The sequence below is a fragment of the Oncorhynchus tshawytscha genome, linkage group LG07 (genome assembly GCF_018296145.1).
Source record: "Oncorhynchus tshawytscha isolate Ot180627B linkage group LG07, Otsh_v2.0, whole genome shotgun sequence".
Classification (NCBI taxonomy): domain Eukaryota; kingdom Metazoa; phylum Chordata; class Actinopteri; order Salmoniformes; family Salmonidae; genus Oncorhynchus; species Oncorhynchus tshawytscha.
Genome location: NC_056435.1, coordinates 29517310 through 29530377, shown reverse-complemented (window position 1 = coordinate 29530377; position 13068 = coordinate 29517310). Strand labels below are relative to the sequence as shown.

Genomic DNA, 13068 nt, shown 5'->3' with positions numbered 1-13068 from the left:
GCTCCTGGAGCTGCCTATCTTCCTCTTGCTCATGTTTCCTAAGACCGTCAGCAAGTGTTAGCTTGCCAAATTGCCCTCAGGAGACAAAGGTGTTTGTGTGCCACTAGCCTATAGCTGACCAACACCCTCTTTACCGGCATCTGTGGGGAGCCAAGGCCAAGTGATCTCCAACGGATCATTCCCGGTATCCAATAGATTGCGCAAACATTATCATCCTCTGCTAACCATGGGGTGTTAAGCCATTCTCCTCTGTTGAGAGTTTAGCTTCCTCTCCCTACCAGCCTTGGAGTCCTACCTCTCTTTCATAGGAGGGACTTTGTGTTGAGATTCATTTATATAACCACCTGTCAAGTCTCCTCGCACTTTCTGTACCTTCCATCGTCCTCTGTAGCTCAGTTGGTAGAGTATGGCCCTTCCAAATGTCAGGATAGTGGGTTTGATTCCTGGGAACATCCCTACATAAAATGTATGCATGCATATAAGTCACTTTGGATTAAAGCGACTGCTAAATGGCATATAATATATTATTTTCCCATATCAGTTTGATTACTTTTATTCATTAAAAGAACAGCATGTGTTTTAACATCTTATTAATTGTGTTGACAGTGTTGCTCAATTAAAGCTAGAATCTGCAGTTGAAACAATAACAAAGCCCATCCCTGTCTCTGTTTTAGTAAAAAACTGAAAGATGGACATAGAGAAATGTAATCACTTTCAAAATCATAGACTGAGCTGATGCAAGGACTGGCCATCCATTATATCAAAATTATAGTTTTAACCATGTTTTTCGGCTATACAGTGTTTGTTTACATTTACGTTGTTTACAATCATTGGAGTAAAACAAGCTTATACAATATTTTGGGTTCTGACAGTTAAACTAAGCTCACGAGGCATTTGTAAGTTATATTCCTCAAGAATCAATGGGTATGTCATTCATTTATAAGTCCAAAAATTGATTATGCAACTGCAGATTCTAGCTTTAAAAGTGCTTCATATCCACAGAATGTTCAAATTACTACGGGTTGGTCTTAACCCATCAGAACTGAGAACTATCATTTTCAGTTTTGCTGAATATTCTTACATGATGAAATAGAATCATTAATTACTTTTCAAAAGCAAGTTGAATTTCTGTATATTTTCCATTGTGAAACATACTTGCTTATATTGTATTTTCTATTTTAGCTCACACTTCTGTTCATAAATTCTTAACAAGTTAAAAGAGCAAAAGGAATTGCTTTAGTTATCACCACTTCTTAGAAACTGAAAACGTCTCAGAAGTGAAGAGGATAAGCTTGTATTCCCTATACTTGAAAGGGGTGTCTGGTGTCTGCATGTCCCTTATTCAGAAGATCTCTGCATGAGAGATGAATGGTGAAATCTGAACTTTATACACAGTTTCAACCCACAGTAATATGCTGCGGCTGATGAAGAATGATCATTGTATTGCTATTGAATACAATTATTGAATATATACTGTATGTATATCAAATCAAATCAAATTTTATTTGTCACATACACATGGTTAGCGGATGTTAATGAGAGTGTAGCGAAATGCTTGTGCTTCTAGTTCCGACAATGCAGTAATAACCAACAAGTAATCTAGCTAACAATTCCAAAACTACTACCTTGTAGACACAAGTGTAAGGGGATAAAGAATATGTACATAAAGATATATGAATGAGTGATGGTACAGAGCGGCATAGGCAAGATACAGTAGATGGTATTGAGTGCAGTATATACATATGAGATGAGTATGTAAACAAAGTGGCATAGTTAAAGTGGCTAGTGATACATGTATTACATAAAGATGCAGTAGATGATGACTAGTCCTTGACTAGTCTCTCAAAGCACTTCATGATGACGGAAGTGAGTGCTACGGGGCGGTAGTCGTTTAGCTCAGTTACCTTAGCTTTCTTGGGAACAGGAACAATGGTGGCCCTCTTGAAGCATGTGGGAACAACAGACTGGGATAGGCATTGATTGAATATGTCTGTAAACACACCAGCCAGCTGGTCTGTGCATGCTCTGAGGGCACGGCTGGGGATGCCGTCTGGGCCTGCAGCCTTGCGAGGGTGGACACGTTTAAATGTTTTCCTCACATCGGCTGCAGTGAAGGAGAGTCTGCATGTTTTAGTTGCGGGCTGTGTCAGTGGCACTGTATTGTCCTCAAAGCGGGCAAAAAAGTTATCCTAAGACATCCTGGTCCGTGACGGGGCTGGTTTTCTTTTTGTAATCCGTGATTGACTGTAGACCCTGCCACATACCTCTTGTGTCTGAGCCGTTGAATTGAGATTCTACTTTGTCTCTATACTGACGCTTAGCTTGTTTGATTGCCTTGCAGAGGGAATAGTTACACTGTTTGTATTCGGTCATGTTTCCGGTCACCTTGCCCTGATTAAAAGCAGTGGTTTGCGCTTTCAGTTCACGCGAATGCTGCCATCAATCCACGGTTTCTGGTTTGGGAATGTTTTAATCGTTGCTATGGGAACGACATCTTCAACGCACGTTCTAATGAACTCGCTCACCGAATCAGCGTATTCGTCAATGTTGTTGTCTGACGCAATACGAAACATATCCCAGTCCACGTGATGGAAGCAGTCTTGGAGTGTGGAATCGGATTGGTCGGACCAGTGTTGAACAGACCTCAGCGCGGGAGCTTCTTGTTTTAGTTTCTGTCTGTAGGCAGGGATCAACAAAATGGAGTCGTGGTCAGCTTTTCCGAAAGGAGGGCGGGGCAGGGCCTTATATGCGTCGCGGAAGTTAGAATAGCAGTGATCCAAGGTTTTTCCAGCCCTGGTTGCGCAATCGATATGCTGATAAAATTTAGGGAGTCTTGTTTTCAGATTAGCCTTGTTAAAATCCCCAGCTACAATGAATGCAGCCTCCTGATAAATGGATTCCAGTTTGCAAAGAGTCAAATAAAGTATGTTCAGAGCCATCGATGTGTCTGCTTGGGGGGGAATATATACGGCTGTGATTATAATCGAAGAGAATTCCCTTGGTAGATAATGCATGTGAACAGAAGGACTTGAGTACCTGTATGTTGTTATGATCACAGCACGTCACGTTAACCATGAAGCATACGCCCCCGCCCCTCTTCTTACCAGAAAGATGTTTGTTTCTGTCTGCGCGATGCGTGGAGAAACCAGTTGGCTGCACCGACTCCGATAGCGTCTCTCCAGTGAGCCATGTTTCCGTGAAGCAAAGAACGTTACAGTCTCTGATGTCCCTCTGGAATGCTACCCTTGCTCGGATTTCATCAACCTTGTTGTCAAGAGACTGGACATTGGCGAGAAGAATGCTAGGGAGTGGTGCACGATGTGCCCGTCTCCGGAGTCTGACCAGAAGACCGCTCCGTTTCCCCCTTTTATGAAGTCGTGTTTTTGGGTCGCCGGCTAGGATCCATTCCGTTGTCCTGGGTGAAAGGCAGAACACAGGATCCGCTTCGCGAAAGTCATATTCTTGGTCGTACTGATGGTGAGTTGACGCTGCTCTTATGTTCAGTAGTTCTTCTTTATATACACTACCGGTCAAACGTTTTAGAAAACCTACTCCTTCAAGGGTTTTTCTTTATTCTTACTATTTTCTACATTGTAGAATAATAGTGAACATATCAAAACTGTGAAATAACACATATGGTAACCAAAATCATGTAGTAACCAAAAAATGTATTTTATATTTGAGATTCTTCAAATAGCCACCCTTTGCCTTGATGACAGCGCTGCACACTCTTGGCATTCTCTCAACCAGCTTAACCTGGAATGCTTTTCCAACAGTCTTGAAGGAGTTCTCACATATGCTGAGCACTTGTTGGCTGCTTTTCCTTCACTCTGTGGTCCGACTCATCCCAAGCCTTCTTAATTTGGTTGAGGTCTAGGGATTGTGGAGGCAAGGTTATCATATGCAGCAATCCATCACTCAATCCATCCTTTTTGGTGAAATAGCCCTTGCACAGCCTGTAGGTGTGTTGGATCATTGTCCTGTTGAAAAACAATGATAGTCCCTATATGCCCAAACCAGAGGGATGGCGTATCGCTGCAGAATGCTGTGGTAGCCATGCTGGTTAAGTGTGCCTTGAATTCTATATAAATCAAATACAGTGTAACCAGCAAAGCACCCCCACAACACAACACCTCCTTCTCCATACGTTATGGTGGGAAATACACATGCGGAGATCATCCGTTCACCCACACAAGGCGGTAGGAACCAAAAATCTCACATTTTTCAAACCAAAAAGGACAAATTTCCACCAGTCTAATGTCCATTGCAATTCGACCATGAAGGCCTGATTCACACAGTCTCCTCTTAGCAGTTGATGTTGAGATGTGTCTGTTACTTGAACTCTATGAAGCATTTATTTGGGCTGCAATTTCTGAGGCTGGTAACTCTAATGAACTTATCCTCTGCAGCAGAAGTAACTCTGGGTCTTCCTTTCCTGTGACGGTCCTCATGAGAGCCAGTTTCATCATAGTGCTTGATGGTTTTTGCAACTGCACTTGAAGAAACATTCAACGTTCTTGACTTTTTCCACATTGACTGACCAACATTTCTTAAAGTAATGATGGACTGTTGTTTCTCTTTCCTTATTTGAGCTGTTCTTGCCATAATATGGACTTGGTCTTTTACCAAATAGGGCTATCTTCTACCCCCCTACAACTGATTGACTCAAACGCATTAAGAAAGAAATTCCACAAATTCACGTTTAACAAGGTACACCTGTTAATTGACTTCCTCATGAAGCTTGTTGAGAGAATGCCAAGAGTGTGCAAAGCTGTCAAGGCAAAGAGTGTTTAATTTGAAGAACCTCAATTATAAAATATATTTTCATTTGTTTAACACTTTTTTGGTTACTACATGATTCCATAAGTGTTATTTTATAGTTTTGATGTCTTCACTATTATTCTACAATGTAGAAAATAGCCCAAATAAAGAAAAACCCTTGAATGAGTAGGTGTGTCCAAACTTTTGACTGGTATTGTATATATATTGCATGAGGACATTTTGTACACGTTCAATATTTCTGAAATATCTGAACTGAATGTGCAGCCGAGATGGCAAAGCGTGAGTACCAAATGTTTTCTTGTTATTTGTGTATTTGAATATTTCTGAGAGAGAAACTGGTAGAAATCTAAACAATTCCCTTTCAGCCAGGAAAAATGGTTTTCAGTTCTGAGTTATGTCACTTTAGCATACGGGCGGCAGCTTTGTGTGAGGAAGAGCTTATCTCCTATAGCAAACAGTTTCCTCAAAGTCTCTAAGTCTCTTCGTCCTACAGCTCTTATAGCTTCAGTAGGACGCTGTGGTAGCAATGAGTTACGATAACACATTCGAATGACGGTGCTTTTTCTCATGCTATGGTTATACGCATTAACTGTTAGTTACTTTAGGCACACATCTGGAAAAATAGGGTATCCACGTATTTCAAATCATATTTGTGCTATCATTTAGGCTGTCACCTCCTTTGCCTGTTGGTACATTCTGTCTTGTTTTGGCAGATGGATCAGATGGGATCGATCCCATCTCTTTCAGGAGTGATTAAATGCAACACCTGCTTTGCCTCGCTCACTCAAACCTCTCTCACAGATGTCATAAATTCACCTACTACCCCTGCAGGGTAGTACAGTAAGTGGAGGGATCGGTGATAAACAAGGGCTGTAGCAATTTGTAGTTTGTAGCCTGTTGGGATTGTCCCTAACAAAAGCTTGGCAGGCGCCATGGCCAATTGCAATTTCAGATGTGCATATTTCATAGTTTGGTGCCAGTGCCTAAGCTAAAACAAAGGTGCAGAAAACTGCCTGGAAAAAGTTAGTATTCAACCCTTTCCACTTACCTTCATCATAGTCCTCCATCTAGAAATAAAGGCATTGTGTCACGCCTGCTCCCGCTCTTCCTCCCCCTGGTGCTCGAGGGCGCCAGGATCCCCAGCATTACGCACTCAAGCCACCATCAGTACGCACACGTGCCTCCCCCCCGTCACGCGCATCAGCAATCATTAGACTCATGTGGAATCAATTACTTGTGTCATTACCTTCCCTATACCTGTCTGTTCCCAAGCTCTGTTCCCTGCTTCAGGATTAATTGTCTCATGTCCGTGTTACCCGGGTTCCGACGCTGTTCCTGTCTTGTTTCCTTGTCTGTTCCCGAATAAATGTCTGACTCCCCGTACCTGCTTCTCCTGTCCGGCGTCGGCCCTTACAGAATCCCAAAGCCATCACATGACGCATCGGGGAGTACTGGCGTTCTGGTTGGTGGTGACGTGGGTTCTGGGTCGCCACCGATGGAACCGGGGGTGCCTAGCCAGCTCGTCGGGCTTCCACGCCCTAGATGGCTCGAGAGGTTTCCTTGCCCCGGTTGGCTCGGTGGGCGCCCATCCCACGTCGGGCCTCAGCCGGATTGTCAGGTTTTGTTCGCCCAGCAGGCTTGTCAGACTGTTCCGTCTCCACCCGATCATCAGGCTTCCACGCCATAGCGGATCGACAGGCGTTCATGCCTCAGCCTGATTGTCAGGTTCCTATGCCTCAGCCGGATCGCCAGGCTCCCACACCCCTGCCGGTTCGTGGGGAGTTTCCCACCAGCCGGCTTGCCCAGCACCTATGTCTCAGCCGGGTCGCCCAGGTGGGAATCGGGTGAGATCATTGGACTCACGTGGACTCAATTACTTGTGTCATTACCTTCCCTATACCTGTCTGTTCCCAAGCTCTGTTCCCTGCTTCAGGATTAATTGTCTCATGTCCGTGTTACCCGGGTTCCGACGCTGTTCCTGTCTTGTTTCCTTGTCTGTTCCCGAATAAATGTCTGACCTGTAAATGTCTGTACCTGCTTCTCCTGTCCGGCGTCGGCCCTTACACATTATTTATAGTATCCTGATCTACCCTCATATTTTCATTGTTGATCATTTCATATCTAATGTATTTAGTGGAGGGCTGGTCGCTGGCTCGAAGGCCCTGTTTGGGGATGACATTTCCACTTTAGTTTGTATTTTAATAAACCCATTACTTATTGTGTAAGAAAGGCGAGAACATTTCAATCACATCAGACATGTTAATACATATAACAAAGACCACCTCGAGGCTGGTGTCTCACTTCCGATGCATGGTACCGTGTCAGCCTGTCAATTAAGTGTTTCTCCTTGAGTTACATGTCTTCTTAGTCATGAGAAGTGGAACATAATTTTGATTCTCACAATGTTGTTTCAGAAAGAATGAAGAAAGGAGTTATTTCTTCTCAAAGACCAAGGTTAATTTGAAATATTTTCCCATAGAATGTTACTCTACTTCCTGTTGGAGGAATTCTATTGATGGAATGTTTCTTCTTAGAAAGTAGGTTTCCATTTTTTGTTCCTACACGGTTTTCCACAGAAGTCCTTGAAGAGCAGATGAAATTAATTTCAAAGCTAGAGTCTGATAAGTCAAATGCTAAGAACAAAACAAAAGAGTATACCTCAGAGTGTATATCCCTGTACTGGCGCAATCGGTCATTGTGAGTATCTTCGTGGAGTCCTTCCCACTCAGCTGATGCGTTGTGTTTGAACAGAAGGAATACTTTGACCTTAAAAGTTGCGTTATGTTGCTGTCTTTCTAGTGTAATAATAATAGGAGATGCACCAATGGTCCTTACAGTATATTTAACAGCTGACTACATGAATGTACATCAGAGTGAGTGTAGTAGCTCAGGAATAAACAAAATGGAGATTGTGGAAGGCCTCCATAGTATACAGTCAGGTCCAAAATTATTGGCAACCTTGATAAAGATAAGCCAGAAATATTGTAGCAAATAAATATTACAAATACTGAGCTATATTCTATACCAAAAATGTTTTTTAATGATATTCTTTCTATCGCCTCAAATGTGCATGTCCAAAGAGCTCTATTTTCGTGTCATCCAACAAATCTAAGAACGAAAGAAAGTTGCATATGCAGAAAGTAATCTCATACCTAATGTAAAATATGGTGGTGGAGCTTTGATGTTATGGTGCTATTTTGCTTCCACTGGTCTTGGGGCCCTAGCTAAGGGCGACAGCATCATGAACTTTACCCAGTACCAGGATGTTTGCCTCTGCTAAGAGGCTGAAACTTGGCCACAAATGGCTCTTCCAGAAGGACAATAACCCCAAGCACACATCAAATTCAGCAAATACATTGTTAATTGAACCCAAAATCTACATTTTAGTTTCCAGACTTGAACCCCATGCAAAAAACTGTGCTTTGAATTGAAGAGAGCAGTCCATAAGCACAGATGATGGAGATCAAAGATCTGGAAGGATTCTGTATGGAGGAATGGTCTAAGAACTCATAAAACCTTTTAGAAAACGGCTCAGTGACATTGTCCTCACAATCCACATCGATGGAACAGTAGTGGAGAGGGTAGCAAGTTTTAAGTTCCTCGGCATACACATCACAGACAAACTGAATTGGTCCACTCACACAGACAGCATCGTGAAGAAGGCGCAGCAGCGCCTCTTCAACCTCAGGAGGCTGAAGAAATTCGGCTTGTCACCAAAAGCACTCACAAACTTCTACAGATGCACAATCGAGAGCATCCTGGCGGGCTGCATCACCGCCTGGTACGGCAACTGCTCCGCCCACAACCGTAAGGCTCTCCAGAGGGTAGTGAGGTCTGCACAACGCATCACCGGGGGCAAACTACCTGCCCTCCAGGACACCTACACCACCCGATGTTACAGGAAGGCCATAAAGATCATCAAGGACAACAACCACCCGAGCCACTGCCTGTTCACCCCGCTATCATCCAGAAGGCGAGGTCAGTACAGGTGCATCAAAGCTGGGACCGAGAGACTGAAAAACAGCTTCTATCTCAAGGCCATCAGACTGTTAAACAGCCACCACTAACATTGAGTGGCTGCTGCCAACACACTGACACTGACTCAACTCCAGCCACTTTAATAATGGGAATTGATGGGAAATGATGTAAAATATATCACTAGCCACTTTAAACAATGCTACCTAATATAATGTATACCCTAGATATAATGTATACCCTAGATTATTCATCTCATGTGCATACGTATATACTGTACTCTATATCATCTACTGCATCCTTATGTAATACATCATACATATTACATAAGGATGCAGTAGATGATATAGAGTACAGTATATACGTATGCACATGAGATGAATAATGTAGGGTAAATATGTAAGTGATCACTAGCCACTTTAACTATGCCACTTTGTTTACTTACTCATCTCATATATATATACTGTACTCGATACCATCTACTGTATCTTGCCTATGCTGCTCTGTACCATCACTCATTCATATATCTTTATGTACATATTCTTTATCCCCTTACACTGTGTATAAGACAGTAGTTTTGAAATTGTTAGTTAGATTACTTGTTGGTTATTACTGCATTGTCGGAACTAGAAGCACAAGCATTTCGCTACGCTCGCATTAACATCTGCTAACCATGTGTATGTGACAAATAAAATTTGATTTGATTTGATATTGAAAGGTATTGAAAAAAAAGATTACTTGTTAAATAAAATCTCTTTCACTGAGCAATTGTATTAGTATAAAATATTATAATGTTCCCATTCATTTGAGCATGCAATAGAGTTCAGTATTTTTATTATTTATTTTATAGTCTTCTTTGCACATCTTTGTAAAGGGTGCCAATAATTCTGGACCTGACCGCATACAGTATGTACCCAAGCCATGAGTGCATACTGTAGTGATGCCTCACAAGTGTGATGTGATGGGTCGGGGAAGCATTTACACCGTAAGTCACTCGTTTGACACGATGAGGGGTGTCTCTCTTAGCATGTCTTCAAGATGGTGACAGATATGACAAGCGATACTGACAACAATCTGCCATATTGCCACACTATATCTCATGAAGCCAGTAGCTCAATCAAATCCTGCATGTGGGTGGTGCAGTATTCATATTCATTACCCTATGTAGGTGGGCAAGGCCATGGGTTCCAGCCTTGAGTACCAGTGTATCCCCAGGGCTCCACTGGGCCTCTGCCTGAGTGGCTGTCAGGGGGCCCACAATGTATAACAGACAGCTGTCTACAAGCTCCCTGTGCAGCAGAGTGCATGCATAGTGAGCTCAAATATGCAGATTGAGCTGTATGATCTACTGGCAAGGGAGCGTGTGTGTGTGCGTGCCTGTGCGTGTGCGACTGAGTTAGAGAGAGCGAGAGAAAGAAAGAAAGAGACAGAGATAGATTTCCTTCTATTCTATTCCTAGCTAGGGACACAGGGGTGTGAGTTCACATTGCCATACACCCGATGGGTTAGCAGCAAATATCAGCAGAATGTTTACTAAAAGGCATTTACAGGTCATCTGTGACTCCATATTTCAGAAGGGGTATGCTGTCAGGGTTTATGTATAATCTGATTAGTGGATGACACATTTTATAATCTCCATAAATAAACTCCTGAGTTGATAACTCAAAAATACTGTATTGAGAGACATTTTTACACTCTGGCTACTGCCAGAGGAAGAATCCACACAGAGTGTAATTTGCCGAACCCATTTGCAACAGCACACATGGCACATCTTCCTACCATATTAAAGACACACACACACAAGTGAGATGCATGTGTTTCCTAAGGGGATATACTGTGATAGTGTTATTGACCCGTTTCCCATATTAGTATCAAGTACAAGGTAGAGGCTTTCATACAGACATATCTACACTAGTAGACATGTTAAAATAATTATACTCCATTACGGTACAGAGACAGTGTTCACTCTCTTGATAAAAACAACTTTGCAGGTAACTGAGTAATATTCTTGGAAAATCATACTCAAACCCTGTGATTTATTTGAATGTAGTTATTAGTCATATAGAGAGCTAACAATTCATGGAAATGGGGGATATAAAGTGTATTGAAAGCAGGTGCTTCCACACCGGTGTTGTTCCGGAGTTATTTAAGCAATTAACATCCCATCATGTTTAGGATTATGTATAAATATGCTGGGAAGGCCATTATTTTGACCATTGTTTTGGCTACAAGGGGCCACTGAATGGTTTGAGAAGCATAAAAAGGTTGTAAACCATATGCCACGGCCGTCTCAGTCACCACATCTGAATACTTTGGGAGATTCTGGAGCGAGACATGATCCAGCGTTTTCCACCACCATCAACAGAACACCAAATTATGGAACTTCTCATGGACGAATGGCATTCCAATTCTTCCAATAGTGTTCCAGACACCTGTAGAATCTATGTCCCAACACCCTATTAAGACACTTTATGTCGTTGTTCCATTTATTTTGGCAGTTACCTGTAGTTTATGGGCATGTACCCATAGCAGGATCAGTGTACATACAGTAGGCAACTGTAGGAACACAAACATGCAATCTCGAGGGAAACTTGAATGACGTTTAAGCTTCTCAGAGTATGGAGTAAATAACATTGAGTTATTGTTGTTGTCGTTATATTTAATGTGTGTGTGTGGTGTGAGGGGAGTGTAATTGCAGGTGCCTTTCCTGCTATGCTATCTAGTTGACTGTGTGTAAGTACTTCGTTCCTTTCTGCTGGACACCAGCCACACGTCCTCTCCCCAGGCTCCCGTGCCAGAGTACATAAACACAAATCCCTCAATGCCAGTGGGAATTTCATTCCTCGAGGAATACACTGCATGTCAGGTGCTCTGCAAGGAGAAAATAACAAACCTGGAAAACAACACTCTGTTGTCCTGTTCTGTGCTCAACAGAAAGCTTGGGTAGCAGAGCACCATCTTGGACTGGAATACAGTGTTGTTGCTAACCATTACGATGACAACACTCCAGCTTTCAGTGTTGCAAGGAATTAAAGCTGCAATATGTAACTTTTTGGGCGAGCTGACCAAATGAACATAGAAATACGAGTTATAGATATGTCATTCCTATTAAAAGCAAGTTTAAGAAGCGGTATATCTGTTCTATGTGTGTAATTTCTATGCTTCCCATTATTACGTTTTGCTTTATGTTTTACTTTCAGTTTTGTACACCAGCTTCAAACAGCTGAAAATACAATATTTTTGCTTATGAAAAATATATTTCACATCGGTCACAAACTGAAATTAGGCAAACTATTAGAATTTGAGCAACCAGGAAATGGCGGAGCGATTTCTGCAAATTGCACCTTTAAACTCAACTGCATTGTGTTGTGTTCCTTCTCATATTCAATACTTTTGGCTTTTGTATGTTAAATTCTCAACATCTTTTATTCAAACGTATAGCAATATTGCCTAAGTGAAATTGCAGCTGCTTGTTTGCTTTTAATATTGCTTGCAGTAATGGTCACACTCTTTGATAAGCTAAGAGATTGATGTAGAGTTGGCTGTCTGGCTGTGTGGTTATGGTACAATTTAATCAATAGATGGATGTTTCCTTTACTCCCAGGAAAGATTGCATTGATATACTGTCTTCTTTCTCAAATGTGCTTTGAACACAGATCCCTTTCATTTACAGTATATTGATTGACCTCAGGTGTATATGATAAAAGGATATGGTGCCGCCATTAAAAATGTTTTTTTTCTGTCGTGCCTTGACCTGCAGTAATATCAGTCTGTCATGGCATATAAACCATTGTGGATGCACCGTCTGAATTCAGGTTGACGTTTATTGTCATGAATCTTGCTCTGGAGGCCAACACACTATCACAGCTTATTGTGAAATAGACACCAATTACTTATTTGGAATTCATGACAGGCATACAAAATAGTGCAACATTACACGATTTTCATCACAACACATTTCGAGTGTCTTACACAATCTTCTTCCCTCAATACGTATTTGTGTACGTTACACAAATTCCAATTTGTTTGGGTTGCTAGACGTTCACGTTATATGCCCACCCATCCATCCTCCCCAACCAACATCCCTCCTATCGTTTCTGCCTTAAGTAACGTACTGTCTTTATCTGTGATTTGAAATTCACTGTATACTGTTGGATTCGGGATAAACTCTGAACATTGCGAAATTAGATAAATGATAGATCAGAAGCATAGAATATGAGGAGTGAAAGAGACTGGGTTTTATGTTGGAAGTTAATGATTTTCTGTAGAAAGACAGATGGCTTTGAAATGTGTTGGGTGGATGAGAGGATT

The 13068-nt window shown here is 41.9% G+C and overlaps 1 protein-coding gene across 3 annotated transcripts in view; it reads left to right on the top strand.

Annotated features, from left to right (window-relative positions):
* The window catches only part of cntn4 (contactin 4), a 172476-nt gene that overhangs the window by 69040 nt on the left and 90368 nt on the right, over nucleotides 1-13068 (top strand). The gene's annotated exons all lie outside the window — the stretch shown is intronic.